Source organism: Delphinus delphis, chromosome 7 (genome assembly GCF_949987515.2).
Source record: "Delphinus delphis chromosome 7, mDelDel1.2, whole genome shotgun sequence".
In the NCBI taxonomy this organism is placed as follows: domain Eukaryota; kingdom Metazoa; phylum Chordata; class Mammalia; order Artiodactyla; family Delphinidae; genus Delphinus; species Delphinus delphis.
Genome location: NC_082689.1, coordinates 35,211,480 through 35,229,044, shown reverse-complemented (window position 1 = coordinate 35,229,044; position 17,565 = coordinate 35,211,480). Strand labels below are relative to the sequence as shown.

The 17,565-nt window shown below is 44.7% G+C and overlaps 1 protein-coding gene and 1 long non-coding RNA gene across 2 annotated transcripts in view; one reads left to right on the top strand and one right to left on the bottom strand.

The window, feature by feature from the left end:
- Nucleotides 1-17: 17 nt before the first annotated feature.
- Nucleotides 18-3,114, bottom strand: LOC132428452 (uncharacterized). Its single transcript, XR_009520121.1, has 3 exons — nt 3,089-3,114; nt 473-652; nt 18-81 (listed from the first exon to the last, which is right to left on the bottom strand). It is a non-coding gene; the product is annotated as an uncharacterized lncRNA (long non-coding RNA).
- Nucleotides 2,005-17,565, top strand: part of SPATS2L (spermatogenesis associated serine rich 2 like) — a 169,436-nt gene continuing 153,875 nt past the window's right edge. The window contains exon 1 of the mRNA XM_060016346.1: nt 2,005-2,213. The gene's annotated coding sequence lies outside the window, so the exon portion shown is untranslated. The remainder of the gene's footprint in view (nt 2,214-17,565) is intronic.

Genomic DNA, 17,565 nt, shown 5'->3' with positions numbered 1-17,565 from the left:
ACCCTTTCTTCCCTCTGGTCATATTCAGGTCTTGAAGGCTTTCTTCTTTCAGACTTTACTAAACAAATTAGATTTGGAGTCCTAGGAAGTAATGAAGTAGTAGAAGAAAGGAATGAAGACTGAGTTCAATGTTCTTTCCAAAGCCCTTCCTAGGAAAACAATAATTTATTACTCATTTTGGAATTCTAATTATGAGGAGAAACTCCCCAAAACTTAAGTGAATTATTTTGCCACAGGACCTAAAAAGTGCATCAAATTCCAAGTCAAATTGTTACAAGTTACCTTTCCGTCTTAATTCAATAAGCAATATGATGTTTATCCTTTATATTTACATGTAATATGGCTTCTAGAAGCAGGTTTTCCTTTCTGTAGCATAGGGGGGCCAGATTGTGTAGGTTCAAACCCTCCCTCTAACATTTCTCCTCTCCATGCCTCAGTTTCTTTATAAAAAAAGTTCAAAAATACTACCTACCTGATTGAACTGTTTGAAGGATTAAACAAGTTAATACTGGACTTCCCTGGTGGCGCAGTGGTTGGGAGTCCGCCTGCCGATGCAGGGGACACGGGTTCATGCCCCGGTCCGGGAAGATCCCACATGCCGCGGAGCGGCTGCACCCGTGGGCCATGGCCACTGAGCCTGCGCGTCCGGAGCCTGTGTTCCGCAACGGGAGAGGCCACAACAGTGAGAGGCCCGCGTAACGCAAAAAAAAAAAAAAAAAAAAACAAGTTAATACTTATAAAGCACTTACAAATATTTTTAAATAAATTATATGATCCATACACCCATCCAGTGCAACAAGAACCGCCACCACAAGTCACAAAAGAAAATAGGTTCCTTGGCTTTCGGCTCCTTTATCCCTTATTAGGGCTGTGCTTTGTCCACAGGGGCACACTATGTTAGAACATTTGAACTTTACCAGAAAGGTGTTTGTATCTAATTTCAAATTATGAATTCCTAAACATCGGATCATATACCATTCTGCTGTACACTCAGGGGCCCCTTAGAGTTTGGAGCGCGAGAGGCGTTAAGTAACTCCGGCCTGCGTATTTGCAAGGGGCTTTGACATCCAAGGAGCCGCTGAGAATCGGTTATTGGTATTGAGAAAAAAAGGAGGTTAAGTCACCCTGAAAAAACAAAACAAAACAAAACTGGAGAGATGCCTGCATTTCACTCTACTGCCTCTGGAAGAGGTGTGTTATCTAAAGTGCTTCCATCATGAATAATGATTGAGAAACTGCCTTTACTCTCCCGACTACTGTACTCCCAGGCAGAAATCCATGGGCTGGTGCCCACGGTGTCTATCTGGAACTTCGTTATCACGCACGTTTAGAGCAACCCGTCCTCCAGCCTGAAAGGCAGCGAAAGGGAGGAGCCGGGATACTCCCGGTTAGCCGCGTTTCTAAGGTCAGACCCAACCAAACCCAGTACCGCGTCTGGTTCTTCAGGTCATTTCGGAATCGGCTACCTTTGTTTACATTTTGAGCTTGGCTCAGCACCAGAAAGCATCAGTGCTTTCTAAAAATAAAAGCATCTTGCATTTGTAGACGGTGCTGGGGGGAGCAAAGTTCATTCTCCTGGGTACGGGAGGATGTCTCTCCTGCAACACGTGCGGGGTGTGGCAAAACCTTTGAATAACAGTGGCAGTTTAAGTGAGGCGGGGGTTCGGGGAAAGGCGAGGAGGTTGGTGTGGGGCAGGCAAAGCGCGGAAGCTGTACGGGGATTCTTCTAGAAAGTGGGGTGGGAAAGGAGCTAGGGAGGGCGTGTGGAGGGAAGGGATCTGTGTCAGAACGTGCGTGTGAGCGGATACAAAACCCGAGAGAGGCGTGAGCAGCGCTGTGTGTGCGAGCGGGAGCGAGGGGCGCCGGCTCGGGGTGTGTGCGCCTGGGTGAGTGACACCGAGGGGCGGGCTGGCCGGCCGGCCGGCGGGCGGGGGCAGCCTACGAGGGGCGGGAGTGTCCCTGCGTGGAGCGGGCCGACCCGGAGTTGTGTCAGTGAAGGAATCTAGCCCGGGGGCCGAACCGGCTGCGCCCTCCGCCGCGAGCGCCGGCTGCGCGGGGCGAGCTCCGGACGGCGCGCGGCCCAGGCAGCGGCTCCTGCTCCGCCCGCCCTCCGCGCCGCAGGGGCCGCCACCGCCGCCGCGCCTCCACCGGCGACCGCGCCCCCGATCCCTGTTCCCCGGCCCGGGACGGAGCGGACGGCGCTTGGCACAGAGGTAAGCCCGGGATCCCCGGCCGCCGCCGCCGCCCGGGACCCTCTCCCCGCCAGCCCGCCGGGCCCGGGCCGGGACGCGGGGCTCGGGCGGACGCGGCGGGGCCTGCGCGGCCGGGACGGTGACTGAGCCTGGGCCGCGCCATCCGCAGCCTGGGCCGCCCAGCCCCAGCCACCTCCCGGGGCGCTGGGTGTGGCCCCCGCTCGGCGCCGAAGCGGGCTGGCCGAGCGGACCGGACGCGGAGGTCGCCGTCCTTCCTTTCTCGGGCCGGCACGGGCGAGCTAGCCGGCTGGCGGGAGGAGGCGCCGGGTGCGGCGCAATTCGCGCGCCCGGGGCGAGCGTGTGGCCGCCGCGCTCCGACGTGGACCCGCCCGCCCCGGATCTGAATCGGCCGCGGTCCCTCGCCTGCCCTCCCCCGCGCTAGAGTCCCCTTCCACCCGCCCGGCGGACGGAGACCCACCCCCTCCCGCTCCGAGCCGCCTCCGCCGGCAGCGTCTCGCCCTTGATCGCCGCCCGGCCCGGGGGCCGCGGGTCCGGGGAAACCCGCGCCCCTTGGGCGCCAGGCGGGAGTAGGATGCGGCGACCCCCGGTGCCGGCAAAGTCGCCGCAGTTGCCCGCGGCGTGACAGGAGTAGATGCCGAGCGACCCGGCCGCGGGACGAAGCGGTCGCGCTGCGGCGTCTGAGCGGGCGGACCCGGAGTCGGCCGACAGCGGCCCAAGCCCAAGACAGCGGTGGCTCCGGAGATGCGAGAGGGTCTTCCCGCTCTCTCTACATGCTCGACTTTTCCGAGTCTTGGAAGATCGGCCTCGCTCTCTCCCACTCTGTTCGGCGGTTAATACTTACTGCAGACGTAGGAGGTGAAGGGCTGAGACTTTACCTGGACGGGGATGCGACTGAAACCTCCCATCTTCTCAACTGGAGGTTTCCACCTCTTGGGGGTTTGGTGTGTGTGTTTGTGAACTTCCTGAGCCTTCAATTCCCAGCAGTCCAGGTTTTAGCAGATGCCAAGGTTTTGGAGACCTGACATGTAAAGATTCTTTCTGTGCAGCATTTTCCTTTGAGTGTATTACAGAATCTGTAGGTTGAGAGCTAGTGAAAAACCTTGAACTTCAAACACAGTCTCTTTCTTTACATAAAATATTATGTGTAATATTTTTCACTTATTTACATTTAAAGAAACATTATATTGAAAACTTTTACCAATCGTCTTGCAAGTAAGAAAAAAAAAACGACTCTGAAATTTTAGAACCTATGCAGAGGAAGAAGCTTTATGCCAGTATTGAAAAGGGTAAGGTCGTGTAACCTTTATGACCGGTTTAGTTTGTCTTCAAGGAACGATTCATTGCCATTATGATTGATTTTGTTTTCTAGAGATAAAGCAGATGTGCAATATGGCAGGGAAAAGAAGGGACAGGAAGTCAGAAATTGCTTCATTCTGGAAAAGAAAGAAAAGAATATTCAAGTAACAAATACAGTGACTTTGAAAGATACTCTGAAAGTGAAGTCTGCAGTTGCCTTCTGGATAAAGTATTTGATTGGCCTTATCAAATTGTATCAACCAGAAAGCAGTGTGTTGTATGGGTGGGGGCAGTTTTTAATCAAGTAATTGTAGTGTTTTTTTTTTAATTGTAGTGTTTTTTAAAAAATCTGTGTGTGAAAATATTTGTTGGAGCTCTAAGTGGGGAAAAATCAACTTTGGGAATGATTTTCTATTTGGACAAGGCAAATACTGCTGCAGTCTCTAATTAGAGTTTTGGATTAAACTCAAGCTTTGTTAAAATCTATTTTATGGGGCAGCAGAACAAAAAATATGTCCGATTCTTTGTGTGGCTTTAAACACACACACACACACACACACACACACACACACACACACACACACACACACACACACGACTAGCTCCAAAGGATAATTTGCATAAAAATACAATCACTTGAATGCAGGGAATATTTCAGAGGATAGTAAAAAAACCTCAACATCTGGGGAAGGAGTATATTAATTGGAAATTTTCTTTCTTTCTTTAATCCTTGCCTCTGAAAATATTAAATAGTTTTTCTAGGAATCAACTTAGTTTAAAGTACTTAGGCAAAATGATCAAGACTCCTTTTGTATTCGTTTTGTTTTAGGGAGCCCCATAATGAAAGCCTTCAATTGACTGTTTCTGTGCTTGCACTGATTTTCAAGTGGCCTTTGTGGGGATAGGTGTCTGTGGGGTTGTGAGGCTGCTTGGCCAACCGCTGTAATGATCAGGAAAAGAAAATGCTTAGGCCACACCATTTCAGTCTTTGATGCGCTGCCAATAGGAAGCGTCTCAAAGACCTGCTTTGCCGTGCAAATGGAAATACTTTCCATCAGAAGTTAAGCTTTAGAAACGTTTCATTTTTGGTTCTAAGTTTTATCAGTTTCTCAGCCTCTGATCATAGAGTTGTGCTGTTGTCATCAGTGAACATTCATTTATGGCTTTTGTGTTGAAGGCACCTAGGTGGTCTTCATCCTGTTTACCTTTACACAGCTTTAATCAGTGTCTCATGAGGCAGGACAAGAACTTTTGGTTACAGTTTGATAAATGGAAGAAGTCGAGGTTGCTCACGGTAAGATCTAAGCTGCTACCACCTGTCTCGCCATATGATTAGAGTGGAGTGGGTTTTGGATTAGACAGATACTGCTTACTCACTGCTCCCTTGTGCTTCTTTCCCAGGCATCTTCTGTAGACCCTTTACTGTTATTTGACTGTGATAATTGAATCAGATGGCTGTTATAGTTTTTGTACACAGAACAGTTGCTTTCACAAGCATAACATAGGACATGAGGGCAGATACATAATATGGGCAGATTTAAGTGATGGAGTCTGTTTATTGATCTCTGAATGATCGTGCATAATTCAGCCAATCAATTCATTCCATCACTGTTCTGTCTTAGAGTGTAATCACACAATTGAAATGTGATTTTCACGATACAAACAGTTAAAAACCCAGTACACATAATTCTAGAAGAAAAACAAACCTTTCTTTTTTCTTCCATTTTCTTGAAGTAGTCTGCTATGAAGGTGTTATTTCCTTGACACATCAAAATGGCTAATTTGGAGTTGTGATGCTTGTTATGTAAATAGGCCATATGTTGAATTTCTATAGAAGTTTATTCGTTCAGTGTTGTGATAATGGATAGGATCCCCTAAGTACCATAGCTAAGAAAAATATCTGTGAGGATGCATTTCTCTCTACTATTTATATCCTTCCCATTATTTTTGTTTAACAGCTAGAGTTCTTATTTTCTAATAAAAATATTCTTAAATGTGATGGTGTTATTTACCCTTATACATACAAATCTTTCTCTCTAGTCCTGACACAAACTCTATTCTCATTTATGCACCTGTTTAATAGTTTTCATGGTTGATGTCCTGTTGTTAGGCCAACGGCTGCATGCCTATCAACTTTTTATATCCTCTGCTAAACCTCTTCCTTTCACACTGTAAAGACTTTTCTTTTCTTCATACTGTTAGCGTTCTCTTCATCACCCAGACTGGAGACCTAGGAACCATCCCTGACTCTTCTCTCTCTCTCGTTCATTCCAGTAGTAAAATCAGGCACCAAGTCCTGTTATCTCTTCCTTTGTAAGAGTTTTTCCGAGCCAGCTCCCACATTTCCTTGGCATTCCTCACTCCCCACACCCCGATAGCCCAGGCCCCCGGCCATCCCTATTCTAGGATGATTGTAATCTGCTACATACCGTCTCTCTGTAATTGAGTTCTCCCCATGCTTCGCACTTCATCATATCAACCTTCCTAAAGCCTCTTCTCCTTAGAATTCTTATCCAAGGATTGTCTCACAGGAAGTCTGAGTTGAACTCAGATTTGTCGGATTCCAAAGCTAGTGCTCTTTTCACTAGTTCAAATTCTTTTTATACCCTTCCCCTCCCCTCTCCCCTCCCCTCCCCTCCCCCCTCCCTTCCCCTTCCCCTCCCCCTCCCCCTCCCCCCACCTTTGGTCCAAGGTCTCAACCTGGTTTTATTATTTTTTTAAATTAATTTATTTATTTTTGGTTGTGTTGGGTCTTCTTTGCTGCGCATGGGCTTTCTCTAGTTGCAGTGAGCGCGGGCTACTCTTCACTGCGGCGTGCAGGCTTCTCATTGTCGTGGCTTCTCTTGTTGCTGAGCACGGGCTCTAGGCGCGCAGGCTTCAGTAGTTGTGGCACGTGAGCTCAGTAGTTGTGGCTCGCGACCTCTAGAGCACAGGCTCAGTAGTTGTGGTGCACGGGCTTAGTTGCTCTGCGGCATGTGGGATCTTCCTGGGCCAGGGCTCAAACCTGTGTCCCCTGCACTGGCAGGCGGATTCTTAACCACTGCGCCACTGGGGAAACCCCTCAACCTGGTTTGGATATACCTCACTCTTGCCCAAATTTTACTTACTAACCGTATTTTCTACTTTTCTAACATGAACCTTCTATTCCTACTAATTGGATCTCACTGTCCTTCTAAGATGACTTTGTACCCTTTTGTTCATGCTCTCCCTTTTAGAATGTCTTTTCCTTTTTCCTCTGACCTAAGCACAATCTCCAAGTTAAGTCTGCTCGCCCTAATCATGTTACTCTCATTGGATTCTTCCTCTTCTGCCCTTTTGTCCACATCATTCTTTAGACCAGTAGATACTCTCTTATAGTATTGTGTTCACAATTCTTGCTTTCCCAATGAGATTGCAAGTCCCTGGAGGGCACTGATGTACCTTGTATGCTATCTTTGAACCATCTACAAGCTTTGGGCATAGCAAGCCCTTGATAAGTAGACCTATAGAATCAATAAACTAGAAAGGTGAATTTTTTTTTTTTAAAGATGGGCTTTGATATTGCCTGTGTACTGCTCATCAGCATGTCCTCAGAGCCTAGCTTGCAGCTTGACACCTAGTCATGACCTCAATAAATATTTGTTAACAGAGAAATTAATGTTGACATTGGATAAAAGGGACAAGCGTTTGAAGGAGGCATCTGTCAAGGAGTTTTTTCCCCATTTTTCTTCAGTGGTTCTAATGAGCCTCTCCATTCATCAGCTGTGAGGATTCTGAGGCCTTGGCATTTTCCAGAGTTGAGGTACTGATGGAGGCTGGCAATGTGAGTTAGAATTAAGGAGGCTGTCATTATTTTAAGGTGGAGTGATGAGTCCCATTAGTTAGCAAAAATGAAAGGATTGAGGCCTTATGCCAGTATTTTATACATAAAACAATTAATCAGTTTTATAAACATTCAGCTAATCGGCTCCAAAATCCAAGACTGTATTGCAGAGCCACCCAACTTTTTCATTTAAAAGCTTCTTGTACATTAAATAATAAATCATCTGGGGATCCATCTAGGGATGAAAAGTGAGGTAGGGAAAAATTGCCACGCCCATCATATAGTATTCAGGACAAAATGCAGTTCCTTCAACTTTTAACAAGACTCACTTTGTACAAGGCACTGTTTCTGCCAGGAAGGAGTTTATAGTCCAGCAGGAGAAATAACACATGTATCTCAGAAACAAAGGTCTAAGAGAGCTCAGAAGGGAAAATTTCCTTCAGATTGGAGGGCGGTGGGGACCTTCCTAGAGTGACAGTTATTTGAGCTGATTATTGAAAGGCTTTGGGTCAGATTTCAATAGCTATTATTGGGAATATAGAGATGAGGGAAGGGCAGCAGGGTTGGGAGGAAAACAGGCCAGGCATTCCAGGGTGTTTTGACTCTAACATCGGTCCTCTAATATACTACCACTGCTTCAAAAGCTGAAATGCCACTAGGACTCTCCTGGGTACTGGTGGTCTGCAGTGTTCCGTAATGAAACTTAAAGGAGATACAGAGACCTGAAATAGGTACTTTGGTGCCAAGTGCTGAACTGACCATGACATAAAGCGCAAAATAAGTCTTGTAAGCCGTATAACTGGTGCGTTTCTGGGTAGCATCCAACTGGCTTAGAATGCTTGAAGAGGTCTCCTGCGGTATGGAAACACCACTGAAGATGGACACTTTCATAGTAATGTAAATAGGAAGAGGTCAGCACTGATTGTGGTCCCAAGTAGCCAGCCATCTGTGGGACCCTGCCCAGTGATCCTAGCAGAGCTCAGGAAATGAGTAAACATACTGTTATAGTTCCCAGATTCTGATTCTGTATAACTACTCCATGGACTGTAAAACTAGGACCGATGGGTGTGAGTTTCAGGGAGACAGATTTGGGGTCAGTATAAGGAAGATGGTGGTCCTGTTATGGACTGTGCTAGTTCATGAGGTGGTAAGACCCCATGATTAAATGTATTTAAGCATGAGCTATACCATATACCAGGCAATGTCTCAATACATGCATCATCTCTGTTCTTCCTCAAAGCAGTGCTACTGCCCCCCACCCCCGCCATTTTACTGACGGGCAATACTGAAGCCTAGGAAGGTTGAGTAGTGAGTACATTGTAGAGCAGGTGTCAGCCCAGGCAGTTTGAGGGCAGCAACTGAATATGTACTGGATGAAGAAAGGATGCAAACGTCAGATGGCCGTTAGGAATTTTAGGGGCCCTTCCTAACGCTAGGATTGAGTCTTTAATTCTCCTTGGGGGATCAAGATGCTAATTGTTGCCAAGCACTAATTCATTAACAGCAGCACGCAATTCCTAGAAATTCAGAACAAAGTGAATACGATCATCGTCATCATCCTGATGGCCACCACTCAGTGATCATCTCATTTAAACCTAACAGCTATCTTGCAAGGTAGAGATTATGTATCCTTTTAAGGAGGGGACTCTAGGAAGTTACATAGCTTGATCAATCTGCAGAGTTGATCAGTGGCTTTTTTCTTACACCACCTTTTAAGGTAATTCGTGGTGATACGGGAAATATTTACCTATCAGTTCGGCACAGACACCGACCAATCAGAGAGGCCACCAGCTATATACCACGCTGTGGCCCTTCCCAGTGATGAACGTCCCCTGAGGTGATGTGGAGGCTAAGTCCACAGGGATGTGAAAGATTTGGTAATACACCAAGACCACACATCTGGAGCTCCAGAAAACTAGTGACTTTTATCTGATTTTATACATGATGTGTAGTACTATTAAAGAAAAAAAGCCTTCACCTGTAATTATATTTCACATATATTTCTAAATAAAGAAAAGTCGTTTTGCAATGGTCACGTTGTATCTTCCTTATAAATGGCAGGCCCTTCTTCCTCATTCCTTTTCTACCTTTTACTTTCCTCCAGTCAGAGGCTCACCTGTCTGGACAGGGATCTTGCTCCATTATCTCGCTTTCCTTCAGGGTCTCAACCAGCCCTCTCTCTCGTCACATAAGCATTCATAAGCCTTTCCGTTCTTTAATAACAAGAGAAGTCAAAAACAAAATCCCTGCGGCCCCTTCCCTGTTGGTCTGGTCACGTTGCATCTCCCTCCTGGGCTTAGAAGGCAGCTCCTTGAAGAACAGGTCCTCACACAACACCCACACCTCCCCAACCCTCTACAGCCCTGTCCTCTCATAATGGCCACCTCTGTCCTGCAGACCGCCAGCTTCATTGTGCAGGAGTCTCTGGTGTTACTGATCACTACTCCTTGAAACCTTGCCTACCTGTTTTCTGAGTCATTCCTTTCCTGATGTCTTTCCTGTTGCTCAACTGCTCTGTATTAGACTTCTCTGCTGGTTCCTCTCCTCCTCTCAGACCTCGGTACCCTCTAGGGTTCCCCCTTCAACCCTCTGCTCACCTACTCTTTCCTTCTGCTACCACCTATATGCCATCGATTCCTAAATCTGCAACTCCGAACTCTTCTGACATCTGCTCCAGATGTCTTAAACTCAGGGAGTTCAGAACCCTTACTTCTGCAGCCAGCATGTTTCTTCTGTGTTCTCTACCTCAATTAATGAAACCCACTTGACCAAGTTTAAAATCCGGGAGCTGTTCTAGGATCCTCACTCTTCCTCAACCCGTACTTTTCATTGATGACTAAGCTGTGTAAAAACTGTCTTCTCAAACCCTTGAGTCTGTGCTCACCTCTCTAGGCCATTACCACCACGACTGCCTAGGTTCGGGCCCTCATCACTCTCTTGAGGGTTACTGCAGTAGCCTTGTAACTGGTCTCCCTGCCTTCTGCCTGGCCTGCTTCCAATCCCTTCCCCACACTGCCGCCTTTCTAAAAGGCAAATTTGATCATGGACTCTCTGCTGCTTAAAATCCTTCAGCAGAGTCACTGTTTCTCCAGGATAAAATCTAAGATCCCTAGCCTGGCACAAAAGCTCCTTTGTGATCTGGGCTCTCCCTTCGGGTGTGTATCAAAGTCTTCTCTAATGATCCAGGTCCCCACTGACTACCCCTCCCCACAGCATCCCTACTAAAGGAAATGAGTTGTTACAGGAGAGGAAGGAGAGGAGGGATGGGAACAGACAAGAGATTGAAGAACTATGCTGTCCAGTACCGTGGCCACTAGCTGCCTGTGGCTGCCGAGCACTTGAAATGCACCCGGTCCAAACTGAGATGTGCTATGAGTGTGAAATACACCACGGGTTCAGACTTGGTACGCAAAAAGGAATGTAAAATAGCTCATGAACAAATTTTATTGACTACATGTTGAAACAGTAACATTTTGGATATAATGGGTTAAATAAAATATATTATTGCAATTAACTTCATGTTTCTCTTTATGTTATTTTTTTTTTAACATGGCTACTAGGAAATTTTAAACTACCTGTGTGGCTCGCATAATAGTCATATTGGACAGCATCGTTATAGAACATCTCCTTGTTCCCAGGAGATGCATCCTGTTATGAGCCAAGCCCAGGAGCTTTTTGAATGATTAAGTCAGCCCTACAGGTATAGAGAAGCAGCAGTTGCTCAGTTTCTTAAGTCCACAGATATTAAAGTGTTTTAGATAAGATTCAGAATCAGAGAGACAGTTTGTGAAAACTACTGTCCTTCACACAGTGTGCACGGGGCTAAAATCACGAGTCTGGCACATCTGTCTCGCCAGGCCCACCCAGTCACCATCAGGAGAGGGAAACGGGGATACTGTGTGCTAGAGGGAGGATTTGAGGTAGACAGGAGGAGCTAGGGCAGGGCAAGTGGAGTCCCGGGAAGCCTCTTGCTTGTGAGGTACAGACAAAACACCGAGAGCCACACCTAGGTCTCTGAGATTCCCCCATCCTGCCATGGACCCTTTCCCAGGGGGAGAAGTCCCAGGTCCTCCAGTGTCTTGAGCCTCAATAATATGTACATGATAAAGCCATTGTGCATCAAACAAAATGACGTGCCCAACAACTAGTACTCCTCAGTTATGCCTTAAGATACTGAGGGCAGCAGTCTGTGGGTCATTTGGCCCAGAAGGCTTGAGGAAGGTATACAGACCTTCCTCAGGGTCCCAAGGACCTTGTCGCAAGGACCCAGAAGATCATATGTCCTTAGAGATCTGCAGAGCTTTGTTTTCAAGTGGAAAAGCCAACCAGTGATGGGAAACCAGAGCTTACCAGGATGGAGCATGAGGGAGAAACCTGGAGGTGAGGGGAAGAAACCATGACTATCACGGGAAAAATTCAGGAATCAGGTGCGGGTGAGTCTGATAGGCAGTGGGACTCAGCGCCTCTCTCCTGGTGGTTTGTGCGCTGTGTTCTGTTGAGCCCTTTGGTTCTGAGAAGAATGCCCCTGGGCAGTTGCTTTGATTTGCTTTTACATGTTAGACATTAGTATAAGATTCTGGTAGGAGGAAAGGTTCTTAGGCTAAAAATAAAAGTTTGAAAGTCATACCTGTACAGAGACTGGCCTGAGAAAGTGGTGACCACCCTGGTGTGGTGATTGCTCCCCCAGTTGCAGGATCTGGGACCAGTTTGGGCGCTTGGCAGGAGCTACAACTCCTTTCCACCTGTACCCGAGTGACTCTCCATTGGGTTAACCATGCAGTCTGTCTGGCCTTACCTGGGAAGCCAGAACTGTCTCATTCTTGGGTACCATATTTTCACTTTGTGCCCCAGGTTCTCTCTCACATTTCCAAGTCCTGATTTGAGGTCTTGTGTAGGAATCTCAAATTGCCTTGCGTAAGGATCCCATCACATATCTCCACGCCTTCTTAAGCCAGTAGTCTTGCCTCTGAGATACAAGCCCTAGAGTGAGTGCCTGCTGCTCCCTTTCAAGCTTCTATAACACCGGCCAGCAATGGGCAGGAAACTCAGCTAGTTTAATAGGTATTTGTGGAATTGAAGCGCTTGCCTGATACTGGCTCTTCCCTGATTCCAGACCCCTGACACCAAACACTGTTTGGCTGCCCCACTGGTCTCTGGGTCCCATTTGTACCACATGTGCAACTTGGGAGGGGAAGGGGAAGGCAAGTGTAGGGCTGATTTTCCTAAATTATGGTACATCCACTTCTTTGTTCCCTGTGAGAAGGCTGGTCTTAAGTGTGGGCAAGAAAAGTGGCTGCCTTTATGGTGTGATTTCAGAATTCATTCTGCTCAAAAGGGCTTTTCAAATATCAACACCTTCTCTTTCCTGCTCTCTAATATGCAAAAGCCTGCGTGATAAAAACTCTATTCTCTTTCCTAAGACCAGTATGGTTTAGAAGAGAAGGAAAACAGATTTGATTTGATGGTTGAGAAGCCTGGTTTTGACGCATGTAATTGGCTGGCTGTAATGAACTTGAGCCAGTTATTTAATCTTCCTGAACCTCAGTTTTCTCATTTATGGAGTGAAATTAATAATAGCTACTTGCTTTGTTATGATTTTTTACGACTAAATAAAACAAGGTATAAGATGCCCAGCACCAGGGCGTAAAATGCAACGCTATGAAAGTGGTAACTTAAACTGGTCAGACATGTGCTCCCTAGACTGAATGATTTTATAGACCCTTCCCTGAGACTGATAAGAAGGAGGTAAGAAACCTGGGCCAGGAGGGTCAGAATTCAGCCATCCCTGGGTGAAAAAGGACAAGAAGGAGGTTGCCTTCACATTCTGCTTAAGGCCTGTCCTGCCTAACGGTTTGCATTTGTGAAAATATTCGTCTGGGATTATGAATGCAACATGAAGCCATGGGAAAAAAAAGGCATGTTTACATCCTCTGCCAGGGTAATATAAGAATAGACAAAGCAAGTTTTCGAGTCTCTGAATAGTCAGGTGCACTGCCATCAAAATAAATTTTTATTTCTATTCTTTGCTGATAAATTATAGATAAAGGAAGCCACTAAAATACCCTGAAAAGGAAGATTCATATACAAATTAGATACCAGGGACAGATTTCACACTTACTTTGTAGGAGCCATTCTTTCCTTAACTGTGGGTGTTTGGGAAGTTCTTTTATTGTAGCCTTTGTTGCTTACAAGAAGGGGGAAAAAGCTTTAGTATACTCAGGAGAGAATGGTTTTGATTGGAGGCAGTGTTGTTCTCAGTGAGGGCTCACTTTCCTATATTGTAGTGTTTGCTAATATATAACCGAGAAAACCCATACGCGACAGTAAGATAGTCTGATCTGACATACCGCCACTTATGATCGACCTGTTTTTATTACAGGAACGTGGGCAGCCCTATAATTTTTAAAGGGGAAAGTGGAAGATGTTATGCTGGCTACTGTGACTGCTAATGTCCTGATCTAGAAGGTCTTTGTCCTTTCTCATTCATTTCTCCTGTGAAGTCTGAATGGTGGGCTGGATTCAGTACATGCAGGGGGCTGCCAGTGACTTCCTGGGCTCTTGATGTAATCTTGATCGCCCCACTGCAATACCACAGCCTCAGTATAGTGTCATATTCAACCTGAGAATACTCAAGGAGAGAGTATAAACCTACTACCTCTAAAATTAAAAATAAAAGCATTAAAAATAGTATTTAGTGCTGGTTTGTGGCACTGGATATATAAACTCATTTATTGTTCTGGTAGCCCCAGAGCAAGAACTGTTGCAGTTGCAATGGGTGATATCATCTAAGGTTGTCATGACAACATTAATTTATCATTTCCAAACTTTGGTAGGATTTCACCTTCTGAATCTCCTGGATTGTCTTTAAGTTTATAGTTATTTCTCATTTATTAAGGCGAGGCATATTTAGCTATTGCTTACATAAATGCACTGAGTATCTTCGTGAATTTTACTGATGTGAAATTAGAAGCGTAGAAGGTGGGCACTGGAAAGAGACAGTGGATGCTGTGGCCTAACGGTCCCCCCAGAAGAAGGAATCCCTTCCACAGTATCCCAGTCAGCCAGCTGCCGTTCGAACCCTGCCAAGAATGAGGTGGTCACAGTTTTGTGACACTGAGGACTGCTGCCCACGGTAGCCTGCAGTGCTCCTAGATCTTGAGCCCCTTTAGATTTGGACCTTGTCTCATTTGTGGTTGGACCAATACTCATTATCACGCACATCAGTTACTGAAATCTGCCTCCCTGTAGCTTCCCTGTTCATCTCCTATCGCCCTTTGGAGTGCCACAGAATAGTCATGCACCTGAGTGTGGTAGGTCTTCAAATATTTGACCATCGCTATTGTATCTCCTGTTCGAAGTCTTCTCTTTTCAGGCTCACGTGGTTCCAGTGTTTCGGCTGAGATTCGCCATCCTGTTAACACTCTGGTCGCCCACCACTCTGCCTGTGCCATTTTAAAAGCGAGGCATCTTGAACTCAACACCCTGCTCCTGAGTTCTCTGAGTGGCGGAGGACACACGGCTGCCGCTAACTCCCCGTCCAAGGCACCTTCTTTTGCTGATCTGGTCAGATCCTGTGTTGGCCTCCATTTTAAATGAGGGGCAGCACATTGTTAGTTTATATTCAAAGTCAAGTAAAACTTCCCAGTCTCTTTCTAGATAGCCCCTACAAAGCCAGCTCTCCCGTATTCTGTATCTGTGCAGTTAACCTTGGGAACACACGTAGAGGACTTTACCTTTATTCTTGTTACATTTTGTCCCATCTCGGCAGATCATTTTTCCTCTCCATCAAGACATTTTTGAATACTAATTTCTAAAAGTTCAATCTCTCAGTGGTCCATTTTTCACTTATTTGTCAATTACACTTTTTGAGAAAGGTACTTCCTCTGTCATTGATAAAATGTGGACCAAGACAGAGAGAGCCCTGTATCTTTCTGCAAGAAACTTCTTGACATCCATACATGAATTGTATTAGCTGTTTTTTGTTTCTTTGTTTGAACTAGTTTGATCATCTCGCACTTGTGTTTACTTTCTTGCCCCCAAGCTCTCTAAGAGGATACAGTTAGGAAAGACTTAGTCAGATGCCTCAGTGGCACTATCGTTATTGATCCACTTATTGCCAATCATAGAACTATATTACAAAATGAAACGAGATGAATTGGAGTAACTTTTAGATTGCATTCATTTTTCCTTAGAAAAGTTTACTAAAAAACATATGTAAATATTTTTAATTTATTAAAAAATAATTTTGTAAAGTAAATTCATACTTATAAAGTAAATTCATACCTATAATTTCAATTCACGTGAACTTGTTTGGTTCAAAGGAATTGCTTTTTTGTATATCATTCAGTTCTCTTTATGGAATCATTGCTTTGGAAACTAATTGGTGGTGGGACAGGAAATCACTCCTTAGGTGTCACTCCAGCACATCATTATACTCACATCTCCTGGGACAGACAGTAATCAGGCTGAATCATGTCCAAATAGCATGCTGGAGTCTATGTAAATGGATCCATGACAGTTTCACTAACTGTGACCATGACAGAGGATGCACTGATGGCATCATGTCACTAATGGATGTGTTTTCTCTAAATGGAAAATCCTGTATTATTCAAAGAGGGTTTTTTTTTCCTTCTCACACAAACTCTTTGACTTTTATATTAATATCAAATGTCTGTCACTTATACATATGGTGTTTGTGTACTATGTTTTGTTTTACTTGTGTACAAAATAGTCTTTTACACACTTTTTACCTTGGACTGGATGGAAAGAAAAAATAATTTGAAAGAATAGTAGCACGAGGAACTTAAATCTGTAATAAGTCAAGGAATAAACTCTTGCTTCTTAAAAATACTACTCTTTGGTAGTGCTTTAGATTTTCCAAAATACTCTCACAAGTTTTTTTTTGAAAAACGTTTTTGCTGACTGTAAAAATAATTGCATACTCGTTGAATTTGGAAAAAGTACTGAAATGGATAAAAGAGAATTAAAAGTCAGCTAAAATTTCACCACCCAGAGATTGTCATTGTCATTGTATCTGGTGTGTTTTCCTTCCAGACATGGATGTATGTGTAGTTGTGAGTACGTGCATACGTGTGTGTGTGTGTTTAAACTAGCTTCATGGTGGACCTAGGCAGTTTGTACTGAGCAATCAGTGTGACATAGTAGTTAAAAGTGCTTTGGAATCAGACACTTGGAGATTTCAGTCCTGGCTATGCTACTCATGTAATGACTGTAAATTGCTTAAACTATCAAAACTTCAATTTCTACTTCTATAAAATAGGGATAATAATAGCATGTATCTAGTAGGTTTATTGTAAGAATTAATAAAATAATGAACGTAAAGTACATAGCATGGTGCATGCCTTATAGTAAATGCTCAGTAAATGTGAGCTATTATTGTTATTATACAGGTTTTCTTGTCTGTTTTCCTCAGTTAAATTCTAGGGTAGTAATTTCTCTTGTCAAAAAATGTTATTTGAGAAATATTTGGAATGACTGCATACATTTCAATATGTGAATGTACCTTAATGTAATCATTTCCCTATGCTTAGACCATTTCCAGTTCTTTGCTGTCATAAAGAGCAGCACAGTTAACATCCTTTACATTTTTTGTGTGCATAGACAACAAAATGAATGACTAATGGCATTTTACAGAGAGGCAGAAAAAAATGATCAATTCTTTAGTATCTCCTTAATATGCCAGGTTATATGCTTGTTTTTTTAATCTCAGAATTCTCATTGAACTCTTCCACGACCCCGTTGAGGTACATCTGTTACCCCTATTTTTGGATGAAAAAGCTCTGAGGGGAGACAAGTAGTTTGCCCAAGGTCACAGAGATAGTGGTGGTAGAGATGGTATTTGAAGCCAGCTGTCTGATTTCAAAGCTTAAGCGTTTCCATTCTGGCAGGCAGTTCATGCCTATCTTTTTAAGGCTGGCGGCATGAATAGTTACCATTGTGCTTTTCACAAAATGTCACTTGGTGCCACATAAAAGATAGGACACTTGGCTGGAACTCTGGGCTTACTCAATATAGTACCTCTTGTGTGCGTATGTTCTTATATGTTTTGGAATCAAGCCTCATTAAAATAAGGTGCTAACTAAAGGAAATCAAACATTGGTATGATGATTTGATGAAAGCAAACCTCAGGGAAGAAAACATTTATTTAGTCAAAAGCACAAAAGTCATCTTTGTTTTAGTTGGATGGACTAGGCCAGAATTACTTATCTCGCTAGGAATCAGAGTATTTCACAC